Below are 21,075 nucleotides of genomic sequence, written 5' to 3' on the forward strand. Positions count from 1 at the left end.
TTAATGAATATTATTAAAATTACCTTCAAGAGCTGATCTGATTTTTATTTCCACTGTAAGAACCTATGACAACTGTTTGATTTTATATTCTTTTTATTTTGTTTTTGTTAGATTTTCTCTAAAGTTTTAAAACAATGATTCATAAAGTAAGAATTTATGAGAATTTTGCATATTTTGTACCTTATTTTTCCTGTTTTGTCATTTGTCATCTAGCTCTAGTCTTGGCATTTTGGCCATAGGAATTTTTTTTTTTTAACACGTATGTAATTTAAAATCTGAATATTTAGTCCATTGTATGTTTTGAAATAGTAACTCAGCTGTATTCCCCACTGACTTTAATTTTTAAATTTATCGCTATTCAATTGTAAATTTTGGGATCTATTTTACATTTTTTATTTTATTCTTTTGATATATCTTTCTTCTCTGACAACAGAACCATCTTTAGTTATAGAAATCATGTATTACCTTTAAATTTCTTTAAACTTTACAGTTACTCAGATTAATTTATTTTTTTTAGATTGAGTATAAAATCATGTAATACATTCTCAGAATGTATTACATTGATTTCTGTTTAGCTGAATTGCAATTTCGAGAGAATTAACAGCTTTCAATATACACTGACTGCACAGATTACATCATCTCATTTGTTCAAATACACAAAGATGTAACATGTGCATCTTAGGTTGAGATTTATTTCACATTTTTATTGTTTTTTTAAACAATAAACATATTTAAACCTTTGTTTTCTAGCCACTTATTATTCTAGGTAGGAAGCAAAGCTACTGTTTTTTTATATTGACTTTGAAGCCAGTCACATTTCAACTCATTAATTTCCAGAAAATTTTTTGAAGCAGTTACATTATTGCAAATAACAGTGAGTTTTGCCTTCCTTTACAGTCATTTTTAGACCTTTTTTTTTCCTTCTTGCTTGCTTATCCTAGCTGCATTTCCAGAAAAAAAAAATGTGCACTAGTAGCTACAACTGTTTGCGTCCCCATTTGCATCTTGGTTTAATGAGAAAGCCCTCTGACCATGGCCTTCCCTTTCTATTACAGGAAAGCCCTCTGACTAATGATGCTGGCTGTTGGGAATCTGTCCTCTCAGAACACAATGCAATAAAACAGGGTGTTAATAAAGAATGTTAATCCCGAACAGTAATACTACAGTGATTATATAGTTATAACTATAATAGAAACTTAAAAGCCCTAAACAACTAATAACATTAAGTGTTATGGTTGGTAGTATCCTTCTCTTAGTGTTCTTAGGCAACATATCAGTAATGTATATTATGATTCATCAAATATGTTTATTAGTGTTGAGACTGACAAATGTTTTCTATCCTTTGATAAAATACATTAATAGATTTCCTGATAAAACATTCTTCCATGACTGGTCATTATATAATTTTCAATTTAGTGGTGCTGTAGTTAGGCAATGTTCGTGATAGTTGCTCAGTTGTGTCCAAGTCTTTGCGACCCAATGGACTGTAGCCCACCAGGTTCCCTCTGTCCATGGAATTCTCCAGGCAAGAATACTGGAGTAAGTATCCAATCCCTTCTCCAGGGGATCTTCCCAACTCAGGGACTGAACCTGGGTCTCCTGCATTACAGGCAGTATTTTTACCATCTGAGCCACCGGAGAAGCCCAGCAGTGCTTTATATATTGCTTCTATATTTGCAAGTAAAATAAAGTCAGTCCTCTGGATTTGTATATGTGTGTGTGCTCACATTTTCCATTTTAGTACTATTGCATGAAAAACTTTTCAATTCTTTTTATAAAAGAGTCCCAATGCTATAGAAATATTTATTCCTTGAAGATTCCTTAATGTGTATTTCTTCAGTTGTGTGTGTGTTTGTTTGAAGATGTTTTGAATGATAAATTTCTCCTTTTCTTTTCAAAGTTACTTTTTCTTGATTTCCTATCCTTCATAATTTCAATTTTGCTAGGAAAAGTGTTTCATTAAAATTTTCAAATATGTGCATAATATTATATATTTTAAAATTATTTTAATATATGTAGTTATATCCATTATTTTCCATGTTCTAGATTTGTGCTTTACTGATTTTTTCTTGATTAACATTGCCAGAGGCTTCTTTTGATCTTATGAATATCAATTCAGCTTTTTTCTTCTAATTCATTTACTTCTGTTCTTCATAATTTTTCCATTTTCTTCACTCCTGCTTTTCTAGTTTCTCAAATTTAAGGCTTAATTTGTTTATATCTATTGCTTTTTTTAGAATAATACAATGGTTTTAGTGCTGTGGTTTGCTTTCGAGTACAGCTTTCTCTGCATCCTACATGTCCTACTTATTTTTTTTTATTATTTTTGTTAAAGAAATATAACAGTAACTTTCAGCTGTAAGTAGTGCCATTTCTTTTCAGAGAGCTTGAGGAAAAGTGTATATGTACTTAGATTTCTCACAATGAACAATAGATTCTGTTGGCATTAGGGACCCAAAGATTGGGGCTTCCCAGGTGGCTCAGTGTTAAAGAATCTGCCTGTCAATGTAGGAAATGTGGGTTCAATTCCTGGGTCAGGAGGATCCCAGAAGGAAAGGAAATGGCAACACATTCCAGTATTCTTGCCTGGGAAATCCCATGGTCAGAGGAGCCTGGCAGGCTATAGTCCATGGTATCACAAAGAGCTAGACATGACTGAGCAACTAAGCACACACACATCCAAAGATTAGGTGTGCCAAATATTCTGCAGTGCATAGGTGTGCCCCACAGAAAGAAGCATCGCCATAGAATAAAGCCTGGTTGCCAGAGGAACCAACCACATGATTAAAAAGTTGGAAATTACAACCCTCCTTCTTTCTCCTGGCAGGGGAGAGGGCCTGGAGGTTGAATCAGTCACCAGTAGCCACTGGTTTAATCAACTGTGCCTATGTAATGAAGCCTCCATAAAAACCCAAAAGGGCAGGGTTTGGAGAGCTTCAGAGGTGAACATATGGAGGTGCTTCAAAAGTGACACACCCAGCAAGGACATGGAAGCCCCCCGCCCCTTCCTGCATGCGTTGTCCTATACATCTTCTCTAGAAGAGAATCTATTATTCCTAAATAAAAGAAAAGCTTTTTTTTTTTTTTTTTGCTTAACTATTAAAAGTCAGTAAGCCGGATCCCTTTAGTTTGTGGGTTATCCCAGCGACTAGATGAGATGGAAGACTTTCCTGACTTGGGGAAGTCAGTCAGGTCCCTTTGTTATGTGCCCCTCTAGCACTGCATTCAAGACATCAATGTCAGTTTTTATCATATGTTTTTATCTGGTTTGTTTACTGACATCTGTCCCCCAAAAGACTACGAATCCTGAAATCAGAGACTGTCGATTTTACTTCACCAATACTTATTACCTGGCACTTCGTGTAGGTAACCATCAGGAACATTTCCTGGAGAAGGAAACGGCAGCCCACTCCAGTGTTCTTGCCTGGAGAAATCCATGGACAAGAGGAGCCTGGCAGGGTACAGTCCATAGGGTTGCAAAGAGTCAGACGTGACTGAAGTGAATTAGCACGCATGCATGCACTCAATAAATGCTAGTTGAAGAAAAATAAAATCACTTATCAGGTGAATCCATTCTTCTATTTTTATACTTTCATCCTGCACTTTTCCTTATTACTGTACTTAACACATTATATTGATATTATCTATTTACTGGTCTGCACATCCTAATAGAGTATAATCCCCTAGAAGGGCAACATTATTTCTCAATTATTTAAAAATCCTTAAGAACTACTCAATAAATGTTTGTTGAACTGATCTGTGCCTTGAACTGCGAATTAGTGTTTCTGCCATGTATATCAGATGGCTTACATAGCTTCTTTGAGGTTCAATTTTTTTTATCTGTAGAATGAAGAAGTTATTCCAAAACTAATCTCTTAGAATCCCTTTCAATTAAAAAAACTAAAAGTTATGTGATTTTAAACATAAAATACACTCTCATATCCCAAGTCACTAACAATATCTTAAGCAACTTAAATGAGGAAAAAAAAAAGGACCTTCAGGGAAATTTGAAGGTGTGGGGAGAAATTTCATAAAAGTATATAGGATAGAATTTTGCTGATTATTTTATTTTTACTCAACAGATTTATAAGCATAAAACATTTATTCACAGAAACCTAATTGGATAACAATAAAGACTTTATGCTCTTCTGAGGCCATGGGGGGGGGGGCGGAACCCTTAAAATGTGTGTGCATTTTTAAAACTTATCATTTTAAGAAACAAAGTAGTTTGTACTTCTTGGGAATTTGAGAAATGTGATTATGCCTGCTGGATAGTCTTACTGTATACAAAGAGTTGAAAGTTTCCTTCAGGAATTTACTATTACACTCAAGAACAATGTATTAGATTTTGGGCACATTAGACCATTTATGATAACTCTATTTTAACAAATGAGATTTCTGGTAAAGAATAAAAGATATATTTTTGAATGATTCTGTTTTCTATATTGAATCTACAAAATATAACCATTGTAAAAAATCTAACCCAGACACAAGTGTATCTTGAAATACTCTATCCAACATGAAATAATGCTTTTCTCATAAATAAAACTTTCCCCACTTAATTTTATGGTGGTGATGGTTTAGTCACTAAGTCATGTCCAACTGTTAGGATCCCATGGACTGTAGGATCCCAGGTTCCTCTGTCCATGGGATTTTCCAGGCAAGAATACTGAAATGGGTTGCCATTTCTTGCTTTAGGGGATCTTCCCGACCCAGGGGCCGAATTCACGTCTCCTGCATTGCAGGTGGATTCTTTACTGCTGAGTCATCAGGGAAGCCCATTAAGCTTTCTAGCCATCTTCCAAATAAATAATTTATTTAGTGGCATTTAGAGCCTAAGAATAATTTTCATAAATCAAATAGTTCATCAAGTTGTTTCAAAGAAACAGAAAAGAAAGGTAGTTTGAAAACAATGGATAAATGAGAGTAGCTGCTTTCTTTCTCATATCATCATGCAAAATATACATCCCTTAGGCAACAATATTACTTCTTTTTGGAAAGCATCAGATAGAGTATATTACCTCCAATTCCCTCCAACCTTACTTTCAAATGACCATGAGGACCTTAAATATAAGCATGTAGAAAAAGATCTGAGTTTGAGAAACACTAGTGAGGTCCACTGGCCTCTAAAGATGAACTCACCTAAACTGTCAGACTATCAGACATTTCACTACTAGGGATTCATTCCTTGGGGATTTTTGCCATGTGGAAACAGGTCCCTTTCTTTGTCTAATTTTGGATGGAGCACCAAATACATCAAAATTTTGCTATTCAATCATATTGTATCTGGAACTTGGAATACTGTTAGCCCAACCATGAGAGTAAGTCACAAGCAGGAAGTAATATCAGATAGGCTGGAGAGATGAGGAGAGGCATCTAACCATCTGCTCAGGGGCCAGGTGAGGCATGCCTTATTGGCATCACTAGGGGTGGGAAGAGGGAAGGAAGGAACAGGAAGAGTAATGGATGCTTAAAGGAACAGCTGGACATGAGTTTGAGCAAGCTCCGGGAGATGATGAAGGACAGGGAAGCCTGGTGTGCTGCAGTCCATGGGGTTGCAAAGAGTTGGACATGACTCAGCAGCTGAACAACAACAACAAAAGGAACAGCCATATGATGGCAAAAATTAAATTTACAACTTTTGCAGTGACAGATTACATGTTTCATGGTCAACTTATTATAGAAATGTTGCTTCTTAAAGTCAGAAAATGGCTTTAACTACCAACCTTCCTTTGAGAGACATTTCAGAATTTCTAAAAACAATATGTATTCCCCAGTTATAGCAATATACCAACATGCCATACATGGTAAGTCAAATATTTTTTGGTTTAACATGTTCTCATTTGAGTATTAAATGGTTTTTTTTCCCTATTTTTTAAATTTTTTATAGAAACACAGAGAAACATACTCTGAAGAGTGTGGGCACTACTCTAACTTTTGATATCACCAACTCCTGGTACCTGACCCTGTACCAGGACATGTGTACTGCATAAACTCAGGCTCTTCCATTAGACTGTTCTCTGAAACAGGGATGCTAAACAGAAATTCTTCATTCTGAATTTCAGCCACAAAAAAGGTAAGAGTATGATTATGCTGACTGCAAGCTTCAATAAGGAATATATATGGCTGCTATATATGGCTCAGAGGTAGACCAACATCACTGTAATTCAGGAAAACTGACATTCAAAGCAAAGACACATTGCTTATGCTGTTTTCCAGATGCAAAAAGGGAGTGGTAACATTAGCATCAAATTTTTATTATCATCATTTAACATTTATGTCCATTAAAAATATTTAAAATAAAAAATTTCATGGTCAAAAAGAAACAAAAAATCTGCTTTCAAACAGTGATACATCAAATGGCAACATATTTAATATGGTTAAGAAGAAAGTGTGGGGACTTCCCTGGCGATCCAGTGGTTAAGAATCTGCCTTGTAGTGCAGGGGATGTGGGTTCAAGCCCTGGTTGGGGAACTGGTATCTCACATGCCTCAGAGCAACTAAGCCATGCGTTGCAAGCACTGAGCCCATGCATCACATCTAGAGAGTCCGTGCACCAAAAAGAAAGATCCCGCATGGCACAACTAAGACGTGGTGCAGCCAAATAAATAAACATTAAAAAAAAATTTATTGAATAAAAGAAGAAATTGTGAAAAAATAAACTACAGGAAATTTTCATCACACCTTAGATTCATTGACAAAGAAGCCACTTATAACCCTACCTATTCATCATACAGTTCTTTTACTTCTGCTAATTGAGAATTCCTTTAGAAACCACCTAAATTCTTATTAATTTCATATCCAGTAAAGAGACAAAGAAGAAAACGAAAATCAAGTCCAGGAACAAGAGTAGAGAAGTTTGACTCTGCATGAATAAAAGCCAAATTGCTTATGGCTCTTATGCCCCCCTACTCAGTTATTTCTGTGCCCTACATGAACTTCTGGAGGCAGCACACATGTATAATTTAATTTTTCATTTCTTAACTGTGCAATTTATTTTATTTTTTAAACATCATCATTCATTTTCCACATTGGTGCATTTTCTACATGTAGGAAAAATAATACTCAATACCCTGGTGTAAATTAAAAATATATATGCTTTTTAAAGCATATGCTTACATTTTACATTAATTTAAATATTTATATATTATATTAAACTTTTATGCAGAAAGCATTTCTAAATCACTAACCAGAATCCATTTGAGCTATTCCAGACAAAAATAAAGGCTTTATAGTTTTTTATTAACCATTTTAAATACTATTCTTCTACTTTAAAAGATATATACAGTTTGTCTTCAATACAAATCTTAAAAATAAATCAGCTGTAATGGCAACAGGCACAGTGGTTAAGACTGGGTTTGTGATATCAGAAAGCCTGATTTTAACTCTGCCTCTAACGCTTTCAAGCTGTTTTGCCTTAGAAAAGGTATTAACCTCTCTGCATCTCAGTTTTCTCATCAGCAAATGAGAACAATCATAATACCTACATCAAAAAATTGTTATGAGCCATACTCATTAAAACCATTACTGTTTCGGTTACCACAGGAGAAGAATAGGGGTGAGCGATAGTTAGGGAGTTTGGGATTGACATGTATACACAACTATACTTAAAATGGGTAACCCATAAGGATCTATTGAATAGCACAGAGAACTCTGTCCAGTATTATACAACAACCTAAATGGGGAAAGAATTTTTAAAAGAATACATACATGCATGTGTAAAAAAAAAAAAAAAAAAAAAAAGAATTTGAACCTAAAAAAAAAAGAAAAAGATTACTTTTGTGTCTGGTGCCAGCCAAGGAGATAGATATCTTGACAATATCTTTTCATTGTCATCCTGAAGAATCAATTCTGTGCCTTTATACACATGAGAGTGTTTGCTTTGATAGACACAAGGTACATGAGTTTGTCAGTTGAGTCCTCTCAAAACCTGCAGACTCACATGTGTGCACATGCATACATACACACATCCTGCAAGAGAATGGCCTGTACCAATCTCTGAGATACGCAAGTAAGAACATCACCTATGGATGTGCTGGGTTGACATTTGAAACAGGTCAAAGGTAAATTGGAAGGGATATGGAGTTGCACATGGACGTCCGTGGGAATTATGTGTTTCATAAAGAAAAGAGCTGATCCCCTCTGGTTAATCCAGAAAGGCTTCAGGAAAGACTAGTGATGGTGACAATATAATGACAGGAGAGACACACTTGGGTGGATTTGAAAGAAAACCTAATCTAGGCTTACAAGGATGTTATCTTAAAGGCTTTGCATTTGCACTGGAATGACTGTATCATGGGAGTGTGAGATAAGGTTGTCTAACAACTATCCATCAGCCTCTGGATGGGGGCATATGAGAGAAGCCCGAAGGCCCCCCTTCACATACAACCCAGCCCACCATGATCACTCCCATGCCCGCACACAACCCCCACAAAAGGGGAGGGAACACAGGGCATGCACCCAGCCAAAAAAGTCAGTTCTCCATGGCAGGTGGTGAGGACAACAACAACAAAGCAGCACCTGGCCCCTCAACCAAAAAGACAAGGTCAACAGGCACACCTCTCTTACCATCTTGAAAATTGCCTCACAGTAAACTAACCAAACTGATCACATGGACCACCGCCTTGTCTAACTCAATGAAACTGTGAGCCATGCCATGTAGGGCCACCCAAGATGGATGGGTCATGGAGGAGACTTCTGACAAAACATAGTCCACTGGAGAAGGGAACGGCAAACTATTTCAATATTCTTGCTTTGAGAACCTCATGAACAGTATAAAAAGGCAAGAAGATAGGAAACTGAAAGATGAACTCCCTAGGCCAGTAGGTGGCCAACATGCTGCTGGAGATCAGTGGAGAAACAGTTCTACAAAAAATGAAGAGATGAAGCCAAAGCAAAATCAATACCCAGTTGTGGATGTGACTGGTGATGGAAGTAAGTCCAATGCTGTAAAAACAAATATTGCATAAGAACGTGGAATGTTAGATCCATGAATCAAGGAAAATTGGAAATGGTCAAATAGGAGATAGCAAGAATGAATATCGACGTTTTGGGAATCAGGGAACTAAAATGGACAGGAATAGGTGAATTTAACTCAGATGACCATTATATCTACTACTGTGGAAAAGAATCACTTAGAAGAAATGGAGTAGCCATCATAGTCAATAAAAGAGTCTGAAATGCAGTACTTGGATGCAGTCTCAAAAGTGACAGAATGATCTCTGTTTGTTTCCAAGGCAAACCATTCAATATCAGAGTAATCCAAGTCTATGCCCCAACCAGTAATGCTGAGAAGCTGAAGTTGAACAGTTCTATGAAGACCTAGAAGACCTTCTAGAACTAACACCCAAAAATGATGTCCTTTTCATTATAGGGGACTGGAATGCAAAAGGGGAAGTCAAAAGATATCTGGAGTAACAGGCAAATTTGGCCTCAGAGTACAAAACAAAGCAGGTCAAAGGTTAACAGTTTTGCCAAGAGAATGCACTTGTCATAGCAAACATCCTCTTCCAACAACACAAGAGAAGACTCTACACATGGACATCACCAGATGGTCAATACTGAAATCAGATTGATTATATTCTTTGCAGCCAAAGATGAAGAAGCTCTATGCAGTCAGCAAAAACAAGACCTGGAGCTGACTGTGGCTCAGATCATGAGCTCCTTATTGCCAAATTCAGACTGAAATTGAAGAAAGTAGGGGAAACCACTAGACCATTCAGATATGACTTAAATGAAATCCCTTATGATTATACAGTGAAAGTGACAAATAGATTCAAGGGATTTGATCTTATAGACAGAGTGCCTGAAGAACAATGGATGGAGGGTCATAACATTGTACAGAAGGCAATGATCAAGATCATCCCTAAGGAAAAGAAATGCAAAACGGCAAAATGGTTATCTAAGAAAAGAAGAGAAGCTAAAGGCCAAGGAGAAAAGGAAAGATATACCCACCTGAATGCAGAGTTCCAAAGAATAGCAAGGAGAGATAAGAAAGCCTTCCTCAGTGATCAATGCAGAGAAATCATGCAAAAGAATAGAATGGGAAAGACTAGAGATCTCTTCAAGAAAATTAGAGATACCAAGAGATCATTTCATGCAAAGCTGGGCACAATAAATGAAAGAAATGGTATGGACCTAACAGAAGTACAAGATATTAAGAAGAGGTAGAAAGAATACACAGAAGAATTATACAAAAAGATCTTCATGCCCCAGAAACTGTGATGGTGTGATCACTCATCTAGAGCCAGTCTTCCTGGAATGTGAAGTCAAGTGGGCCTTAGGAAGCATCACTATGAACAAAGATAGTGGAGGTGATGGAATTCCAGTTGAGCTATTTCAAATCTTAAAAGGTGATGCTATAAAGGCACTGCACTCAATATGCCAGCAAATATGGAAAACTTAGGTGTGGCCACAGGACTGGAAAAGGTCAGTTTTCGTTCCAATCCCAAAGAAAGGCAATGCCAAAGAATGCTCAAACTACAACACAATTGCACTCATCTCATATGCTAGTAAAATAATGCTCAAAATTCTCCAAGTCAGGCTTCAATACACACGTGAACCATGAACTTACAGATGTTCAAGCTTGATTTAGAAAAGACAAAGGAACCAGAGATCAAATTGCCAACATCCACTGGATCATCAAAAAAGCAAGAGAATTCCAGAAAAACATCTACTTCTGCTTTATTGACTATGCCAAAGCCTTTGACTGTGTGGACCATAACAAATTGTGGAGAATTCTGCAAGGGATGGGAATACCAGATTATCTGGCATGCTTCCTTAGAAACCCATATGCAGGTCAAGAAGCAACTGTTAGAACTGGATATGGAACAACAAACTGGATCCATAGGAAAGGGAGTACGTCAAGGCTGTATATTGTGACCCTGCTTATTTAACTTATACACAGAGTACATCATGAGAAATGCCCAGCTGGATAAAGCACAAGCTGGAATCAAGATTGCCAGGAGAAATATCAATCACCTCAGATATACAGATGACACCACTCTTATGGCAGAAAGTGAAGAACTAAAGAGTCTCTAGCAAAGTGAAAGAGGAGAGTGAAAAAGTTGGCTTAAAACTCAACATTCAGGAAACCAGGATCAAGGCATCTGGTCCCATCTCTTCATGCCAAATACATGGGGAAACAAAGGAAACAGTGAGGGAATTTATTTTGGGGGGCTCCAAAATCACTGCAGATGGTGACTGCAGCCATGAAATTAAAAGACGCTTTCTCCTTGGAAGAAAAGTTATGACCAACCTAGACAGCATATTAGAAAGCAGAAACATTACTTTGCCAACAAAGCCCTGTCTAGTCAAAGCTATGATTTTTCCAGTAGTCATATATGGATGTGAGAATTGGATTATAAAGAAAGCAGAGTACCAAAGAACTGATGCTTTTGAAATGTGGCATTAAAGAAGACTCTTGAGAGTCCCTTGGGCTGCCAGGAGATCCAACCAGTCCATCCTAAAGGAAATCAGTCCTGAATATTCATTGGAAGAACTGATACTGAAGCTGAAACTCCAATATTTTGGCCACCTCATGTGAAGAACTGACTCAACTGGAAAAGGCCCTAATGCTGGGGAAGGTTAAAGGCAGGAGGTAAAGGGGATGACAGAGGAAGAGATGGTTGGATGGCATCACCAACTCGATGGACATAAGTTTGAGTAAGCTCCAGGAGTTGGTGATTGACAGGGAAGCCTGGTGTGCTGCAGTCCATGGGGTCGCAAAGAGTCGGACACGACTGAGCGACTGAACTGAACTATCTAACAAGATTAAAGACACATGAACCACAGAACAGAAATAAGGAAATGAAGTCGAAGGTTTGTCCATGAGAGACTGTGATGTGCTATGTGCATCTTAACTCTCCAAGCAAGAATACTCAAATAGGTAGCCATTCTCTTCTCCAGGGGATCCTCCCAACCCAGAGATTGAACCTGAGTCTCCTGCATATCAGGCTGATTCTGTACTGTCTGAGCCACCAGTGAAGCCCAATTCTGGAGAACATAGTCAGTGACAAGACACTGTAACCTTTTGGGGAAAGGGCCCTGAGCATTTTAGAAAGAACTTCAAAGCGCTAAGCTGTGGATGAGAAAAACAATGCTCACCCCACGAATGACAGTGAGACGTGCAGAACAGCTGTAGGTAGGGAGTCCATGAGAGACTAAAACTGATCAAGATACAAAATTAAAAGCATCTGAGACAGGTAGCTATCTGGCTTGGAAAAAAATGTGAGAGAGATATGAGAGGGAAACATGAAGCAAAATGAAGTGTAGTTTACCAATAAAATGTACGAACAGAATTCAGAATGCAGAGGGGGTGAAATGACACTAGTTTGTGGCTTGAAATGGAAAAGAGGTGATGATGGCACAACTGCTTTGATTGACAGCAAGGTGGAAGGGAGGATCAGGAGGAAAATATATCACTGTTCTTGAATCTTCAGCTGACATGGGATCTCCATTCCTGAACCTCACTCTAGGTTCAGGGAAATATAAATCAAGAGAGTGAGCAGGCAAGAGGAAAACTCCATTTGTATTTTAAATCTCTTGATATCATGTGAGGTCAACACTCACTATCTAAACCCTTTGCTCAGATCAGTAGCTCAGTCATGTCCGACTCTTTGCAACCCCATGAATTTCAGCACGCCAGGCCTCCCTGTCCATCACCATCTCGCAGAGTTCACTCAAACTCATGTCCATTGAGTCAGTGATGCCATCCAGCCATCTCATCCTCTGTCGTCCCCTTTTCCTTCTGCCCCCAATCCTTCCCAGCATCAGAATCTTTTCCAGTGAGTCAACTCTTCGCATGATGTGGCCAAAGGATTGGAGTTTCAGCTTTAGCATCATTCCTTCCAAAGAAATCTCAGGTCTGATCTCCTTTAGAATGGACTGGTTGGATCACCTTGCAGTCCAAGGGACTCTCAAGAGTCTTCTCCAACACCACAGTTCAGAAGCATCAATTCTTTGGCACTCAGCTTTCTAACAGTCCAACTCTCACATCCATACATGACTACTGGAAAAACCATAGCCTTGACTAGATGGACCTTTGTTGGCAAAGTAATGTCGCTGCTTTTAAATATGCTATCTAAGTTGGTCATAACTTTCTTTCAAGGAGTAAGTGTCTTTTAATTTCATGGCTGCAGTCCCCATCTGCAGTGATTTTGGAGCCCCCCAAAAATAGTCTGACACTGTTTCCACTGTTTCCTTATCTATTTCCCGTGAAGTGATGGGACCAGATGCCATGATCTTCGTTTTCTGAATGTTGAGCTTTAAGCCAGCCTTTTCATGTTCCTCTTTCACTCTCATCAAGAGGCTTTTTAGTTCCTCTTCACTTTCTGCCATAAGGGTGATGTCATCTGCATATCTGAGGTTATTAATATTTCTCCCAGAAATCTTGATTCCAGCTTGTGCTTCTTCCAGCCCAGCATTTCTCATGATGTACTCTGTATAAAAGTTAAATAAGCAGGGTAACAATATACAGCCTTGACGTACTCCTTTTCCTATTTGGAACCAGTCTGTTGTTCCATGTCCAGTTCTAACTGTTTCTTCCTGACCTGCATATAGGTTTCTCAAGAGGCAGGTCAGGTGGTCTGGGATTCCCATCTCTTTCAGAATTTTCCACAGTTCATTCTGGTCCACACAGTCAAAGGCTTCAGCATAGTCAATAAAGCAGAAATAGATGGTTTTCTGAAACTCTCTTGCTTTTTTGATGATCCAGCAGTTGTTGGCGATTTGATCTCTGGTTCCTGTGTCTTTTCTGAAACCAGCTTGAACATCTGGAACTTCATGATTCACGTATTGCTGAAGCCTGGCTTGGAGAATTTTGAGCATTACTTGACTAGCATGTGAGATGAGTGCAATTGTGTGGTAGTTTGAGCATTCCTTGGCATTGCCTTTCTTTGGGATTGGAATGAAAACTGACCTTTTCCAGTCCTGTGGCCACTGCTGAGTTTTCCAAATTTGCTGGAATATTGAGTGCAGCACTTTCACAGCATCATCTTTCAGGATTTGAAAGAGCTCAACTGGAATTCCATCACCTCCACTAGCTTTGTTCATGGTGATGCTTTCTAAGGCCCACTTGACTTCACATTCCAGGATGTCTGGCTCTAGGTGAGTGATCACACCATTGTGATTATCTGGGTCATGAAGATCTTTTTTGTACAGTTCTTCTGTGTATTCTTGCCACCTCTTCTTAATATCTTCTGCTCGGTTAGGTCCATACCATTTCTGTCCTTTATCGAGCCCATCTTTGCATGAAATGTTCCCTTGGTATCTCTGATTTTCTTGAAGAGATCTCTAGTCTTTCCCATTCTGTTGTTTGCCTCTATTTCTTTGCATTGATCGCTGAGGAAGGCTTTCTTATCTCTTCTTGGTATTCTTTGGAACTCTGCATTCAAATGGGTATATCTTTCCTTTTCTCCTTTGCTTTTTGCTTCTCTTCTTTTCACAACTATTTGTAAGGCTTCCCCAGACAGCCATTTTGCTTTTTTGCATTTCTTTTCCATGGGGATGGTCTTGATCCCTGTCTCCTATACAATGTCACAAACCTCTGTCCATAGTTCATCAGGCACTCTTTCTAGCAGATCTAGTCCCTTAAATCTATTTCTCACTTTCACTGTATAATCATAAGGGATTTGATTTAGGTCATACCTGAATGGTCTAGTGGTTTTCCCTACTTTCTTCAATTTCAGTCTGAATTTGGCAGTAAGGAGCTCATGATCTGAGCCACAGTCAGCTCCTGATCGTGTTTTTGCTGACTGTATAGAGCTTCTCCATCTCTGGCTGCAAAGAATATAATCAATCTGATTTCGGTGTTGACCATCTGGTGATGTCCATGTGTAGAGTCTTCTCTTGTGTTGTTGGAAGAGGGTGTTTGCTATGGCCAGTTCATTTTCTTGGCAAAACTCTATTAGCCTTTGCCCTGCTTCATTCCGTATTCCAAGGCCAGATTTGCCTGTTACTCCAGGTATTTCTTGACTTCCTACTTTTGCATTCCAGTCCCCTATAATGAAAAGGACAGCTTTTTTCGGTGTTAGTTCTAGACTGTCTTGTAGGTCTTTGGGGAACCGTTCAACTTCAGCTTCTTCAGCATTACTGGTTGGGGCCTAGACTTGGATTACTGTGATATTGAATGGTTTGCCTTGGAAACAAACAGAGATCATTCTGTCATTTTTGAGATTGCATCCAAGTACTGCATTTCAGACTCTTTTGTTGACCATCATGGCTACTCCATTTCATCTGAGGTATTCCTGCCCGCAGTAGTAGATATAATGGTCATCTCCGTTAAATTCACCCATTACAGTCCATTTTAGTTTGCTGATTCCTAGAATGTCAATGTTCACTCTTGCCATCTCCTGTTTGACCACTTCCAGTTTGCCTTGATTCATGGACCTGTAATTCCAGGTTCCTATGCAATATTGCTCTTTATAGCATCGTACCTTGCTTCTATCACCAGTCACCTCCAGAACTGGGTATTGTTTTTGCTTTGGCTCCATCCCTTCATTCTTTCTGGAGAACCCTTTGCTGCTTCTCTTCTATTGTTAACTCTTTATTTCTTATCAATTATCATGTCCGTTATCGGGCACTTCACCTGTGCAGGGCGAAGACAGTGCATAGGTTTCAAAAATGGCTTTATGTACACACAGACTGGTGTATGCATGCACACGCATCCACCTTCCAAAGCTGCAAAACATACCAGAATTAAACGCTGGTTGAGACTTCACTTTCCAATGCAGAACGTGCAGGTTCAGTCTTTGGTTGGGGAGCTAAGCGCCACTGTGCCTCAATGCCAAAAAACCAAAACATTAAAAAAAAGACAGAAACAATATTGTAATAAATTCAATAAAGACTTTAAAAATGATCCACATCAAAGAAATCTTTTTTAGAAAAGCTACTTTATTAACACCCTTTTCATGTCATTTTCTTCCCTAAAATGACTCGTGCTTTCTGTACTTATATGAAAATACTTTTGCTATTCCTTACACTTGTTGCACAAGTTTCACTTCGTAAACAGTTGAACCGTGGTAAATGAGGATTGTGCACATTACCTCTTTAGCCGGTCATCTCTCTTCTCCAGTGGTACTAAAGAAGAAAGTCGTATAATCAACACACTTTTAAGCAGCAAACAGCACAGAAGAAGTGCTGCTTTGAGGGCGATTTTAGTTTGATGTAGTTTTAGAGAGCCATACAACAAGGTTGAACAAATAGGCTGTGCCTCAGAGAAAACAGCAAAACAAAAAGTTACTCTCAGAATAAACTTCTGCAGGCCACTTCCCATCCTGAGCTAAGTACCTTCACTTCAGCACAGACAATAAATATCTAATTAACGCAAATATCTAATTGCTTTAACAGAATAAGCAGTAAATTATATCAAAGGGAAAAATTGAAACAGTAGGGAAAATGGGGAGAAAACTACTCAGGGTTTATTTATGTGAGATATGTGCTTATACTCACAAGTATTCTTCTCTTTAATGTACTTGGCTAAGACATTTTCTCAGCAAACAGCTCTTGTCCCATGAAACAGTAAACGGAAGTAAGTTCTCCAGCAAGAGGGAGAGGATGGGGGTTGGCCACAAGACTAGGTAATTAGGCAATGGCAACCCACTCCAGTACTCTTGCTTGGAGAATCCCATGGACGGAGGAGTCTGGTAGGCTGCAGTCCATGGGGTCGCTAAGAGTTGGACAGGACTGAGCGACTTCACTTTCAATTTTCACTTTCATGCTTTGGAGAAGGAAATGGCAATCCACTCCAGTGTTCTTGCATGGAGAATCCCAGGGATGGGGGAGCCTGGTGGGCTGCCGTCTATGGGTTCACACAAAGCTGGACATGACTGAAGCGACTTAGCAGCAGCAACATGTTAAATACACTTGCCTTGAGTAGCATTCTGAGTCAATTGATCTGATTCTATGCTTGACTCAAAGTTAAAAAATGAATAGGTGAGCAGGAACTGATCAGTCAATTTACCTTATCTCTCAAGAATCCCATGGACAGAGGAGCCTGGTAGGCTACAGTCCAAAGGGTTGCAAAGAGCCAGACGCAACTGAAGCAACTTACTATGTATGCATGAACATAAACCATAGAATTATCTGCCAATAAACTAGAACTGTGTCCAGAAATGATCATATTTAAATAAGTTTTCCTGACACCAGGTTGGATTGTTGTTAGAGATGTTTTAAAGTAAAATTTTCATGAATTCCAAATAAACATCTTACATGCAAAATGCAAGACACTCTGAACTCCAAATGATTTCAGAGATTGACTCCTGTGGCAAAGATAGCCTCTTCTCTCCTGCAGGCTATGAGCTTCTTTTGCCTTTAAAGTTCATCTCATTAGAGAAGTTCTCTGCAGCTCATTCCATTGGCCTCAGATATGTTATTCCAGTGTTGCCTACATACGTATTATGAACCCTTGCATCTCAACAGAAGGTTATACTTATTCATTTATCTGTTCATTCATTCATTCATTCCTCTACACTATCTTCTCCAACATCATTAGGGAGGAGCAAGAGCCAGCTGAGCATTTAGGTTTCTCTTTGAGCATGGTAGGATATCTGTACTGTCCTCTCATGTCCTTTGATAGCCTTGGTAAATGTCAGTTTGTAGCTTTCAATGTTCAAGGGAAAAGAGGAAATTGAAAATTGACATAAATCATTCATTAGAAGCATGGATTGTTAACTCTGAAAAGGACCTCAGAAGTCACAAAATCAAGTCTTCCATCTAGGAACTAATCCTCTTTAAAATATTTGTAGAGGGAGAGTTTTCAACTTCTAGTTTAAAATCATTTAGTGGTGTGAAGCTCATTATATCACAAAGCAAATCTGTTTCACCATTTTCCAGTTCTGTTCAGAAAGTTATTCCCTAAAGGAAGCCAAATCTGAAAGTGTTAGTCTCTCAGTCATGTCCAACTCTTTGCCGACTGTAGTCTGCCAGGTTCCGCTGTCCATGGAATTCTCCCAGAAAGAATACTGGAGTGGGTTGCCATTCCCTTCTCCAGGGGATCTTCCCAACCCCAAAACCACCACCATAGAACTCCCAGCCATGAACATTTCTACTGGCCCCTGGAGAAGCAAGTGCAAGTGCAAAAATTGCCTTATTTATATGTCAGTCCTTCAAATATTTGGAGTGTTATTTCTTTCCGTAGTCTTCTTCTCTCCAAATGAATTGTTCCAAGCTTGTTTATATATATTTTGATACTTGCATCCATCTAATAAAACCATTGTGAATATTAAGTGAAAGTCCCAAATACCTAAATAATAGTAAGCATTTGCACGATTGTTCAAAAGTTGAATTTACTAGTACAAAGAGACCCCACGGACTATATAGTCTATGGAATCTCCAGGCCAGAATATTGGAGTGGGTAGCATTTCCCTTCTCCAGGGCATCTTCCCAGCCCAGGAATTGAACTGGGGTCTCCTGCATTGCAGGCTGATTCTTTACAAACTGAGCTATCAGGGAAGTTCACAAAGCAATCTCTGGATCTTGTTTTCTCTATCCATATTTCTGAAGAAATCAGAAATCCTCTTTGGAAAACCGTCTAATCTGTAAATGTCAATATCCTACTGCAAACTTGCTAATAAAACAGCATAATTCTTCAATGAACTCATGGTCAAAACAAAAATTACGTACTAAATACTTTATGTGGTCAAGACCTGAGTGCTCCTTGTTTGTATATTTTTGTGTTTAAAATCAGTGCATCATTTTGTTAGTCTTTTTAGCAACAACAGCAAATGGTGGGCTTATTTAAATACCCTAGATTTTTTTCACTATTCCTAAACCAGTTTTCTCTCTTTTTTATTTTTGCAAAATATCTCATTGATAACATTTTTATTATGAGCTGAGGGAAGATTGATTCCTGACTAAAATGTGGATTTTGTTTATGCATCTTCTATTTCTTTTATTAAAAATGGCAATCAAAAATCATATATCATATGAATCAGAAAAGTTTTCTCTTTGATCTAAAAAAAAGTAGACTACTGAGGGATAAAACCTATTCTGTGCTAACAACAAATTCCTGGAGAAAGACTATTGGCAAATACTTCAAACTGAGACATTTGCTTATAGACACTTCAAAATCACTTTGCAAAAGACACTTGAAATATATCAGTTGTTCTTTCTCATGCTTAATCAGAACTATTTAAATAACTTAATAATAAAAAATATTTTCTTTACACAACTCTGATTACTGCTTGCCAATGATTATATACAAGCCTACTTTACCTAATTGGTTTACATATGCAATGATCTATTATTTTCCAAAGAATGTCGCCTCCATTTTCAAATAATAAGCTTAATATATTTAAAACACTGAAAAATTTCTGTGTACAGAAATTTGAATCTTTTTAAGAAATAAGTTAACAACTTTTTATTATCCTTGGAGAAAACAGTATACAATATACAAGAAAAAATTAAAATGATGTTAATTTCATAAGGGAATACTGCTAATGTCATAAAAATACTATCAGATCTGCAGTTTTCTCTGGCAGAGAGAATTCCACTATTCAGACATCTGAAGTGTAATAGATCACTAGTTTGTCTAATCTTTCAGTTGTGAGTTTTATTTATGACTTTCTGAGGACTGCAGCTGTATTTATGCTCAACAGAATAAATAGAGGAAGAACAGGTGTTCACATCTGATTACTTACTCCATTGATTCTAAATGAAATAATGGACATGAGGCAATTTTTTGGATTAGTCAGAAAAGGAAAAGAAAAACACATCCCTCCATCTGTAAAGTTTTAGACATACAGGAAACTTACAATGATGACCTGAATTCTAGCTTATCCTTGCCTAATCGTAAGAATGCATCTATCAGTCAAATCAATACATAGGCATGAAGACAGCCTGTGGATTTGAGACAATCCTCTGATATTTGTGTCCCTGAAGCAAAGGATGAAGAATACTATTTTTAGAGTATCTTCTGGTTTCCAAGGTGGCAGTAGTGGTAAAGAATCCACCTGCCAATGCAGGAGACATAAGAGAAGTAGGGTCAATCCCTGGGGAGGAAAAGAGGCCTTGGACAAGGAAATGGCAGCCCACTCTAGTACTCTTGCCTGGAGAATCCCATGAAGAGAGAAGCCTGATGGGCTAAGGTCCATAGGGTTGCAAAGAGCCGGACACAACTTAAGTGACTTAGCATGCATGCACACAGAGTATCTTCATTTCTAAAAAGCCAGAATTTTACCCTGAAACACAGACATTTCACTTCTTTTTGACATTTATACAAATAGTATTCATTCTTTATTGTGCAAATGCTTCAACATGGCAACTATTTTATTTGTGTATTTATTTACACTGCTCTTTCTCCAAAAGGAATTAAATATGACACTTATAATGAATTAAACAATATAGAAAAATAAAAATAAAATTTTCAATAAGTAAGAAAGATGAGGCAATGGAGTAAAAATGGGTAGAAATACAAGGCAGAGTAAAGTTAGTTCAAGAAATGTGTACTACATAATCCTAGTTGTCACTGAGAAGAAGAGAACAATTATTTGTAAGCTTCACACTCACATGAAGTACTTTTTATTGCTCAAGAAAACAACAACTGTGCCTAATTCCTTGATCAGAAGGAAATTTCTTCCACAAGATCACTCACCGTGAGAACACTAAGCAGTATAATACAATCAATAATATTCTTGGTACACATAACACTGTATTTCATAAGGCTGTTCTTTTTGGAAAGCCATCAGTATTAGCCTATGATGGCAGACCAAAGGGGGATTGAAGAAATGCAACTTTCAGCAAGAGATTGGGTTGAAAATGCAATATAAAATTTTATTGGATCATGGCTTTCTGATATTTGCTATGACTGCAAGGAAATCCAACCAGTCCATCCTAAAGGAGACCAGTCCTGGGTGTTCATTGGAAGGACTGATGCTGAGGCTGAAACTCCAATACTTGAGCCACCTCATGCGAAGAGTTGACTCACTGGAAAAGACCCTGATGCTGGGAGGGATTGGGGGCAGGAGGAGAAGGCAATGACAGAGGATGAGACGGCTGGATGGCATCACGGACTCGATGGACGTGAGTTTGAGTGAACTCCGGGAGTTGGTGATGGACAGGGAGGCCTGGCGTGCTGCA

This window comes from Budorcas taxicolor, chromosome 9 (genome assembly GCF_023091745.1).
Source record: "Budorcas taxicolor isolate Tak-1 chromosome 9, Takin1.1, whole genome shotgun sequence".
Lineage (NCBI taxonomy): Eukaryota > Metazoa > Chordata > Mammalia > Artiodactyla > Bovidae > Budorcas > Budorcas taxicolor.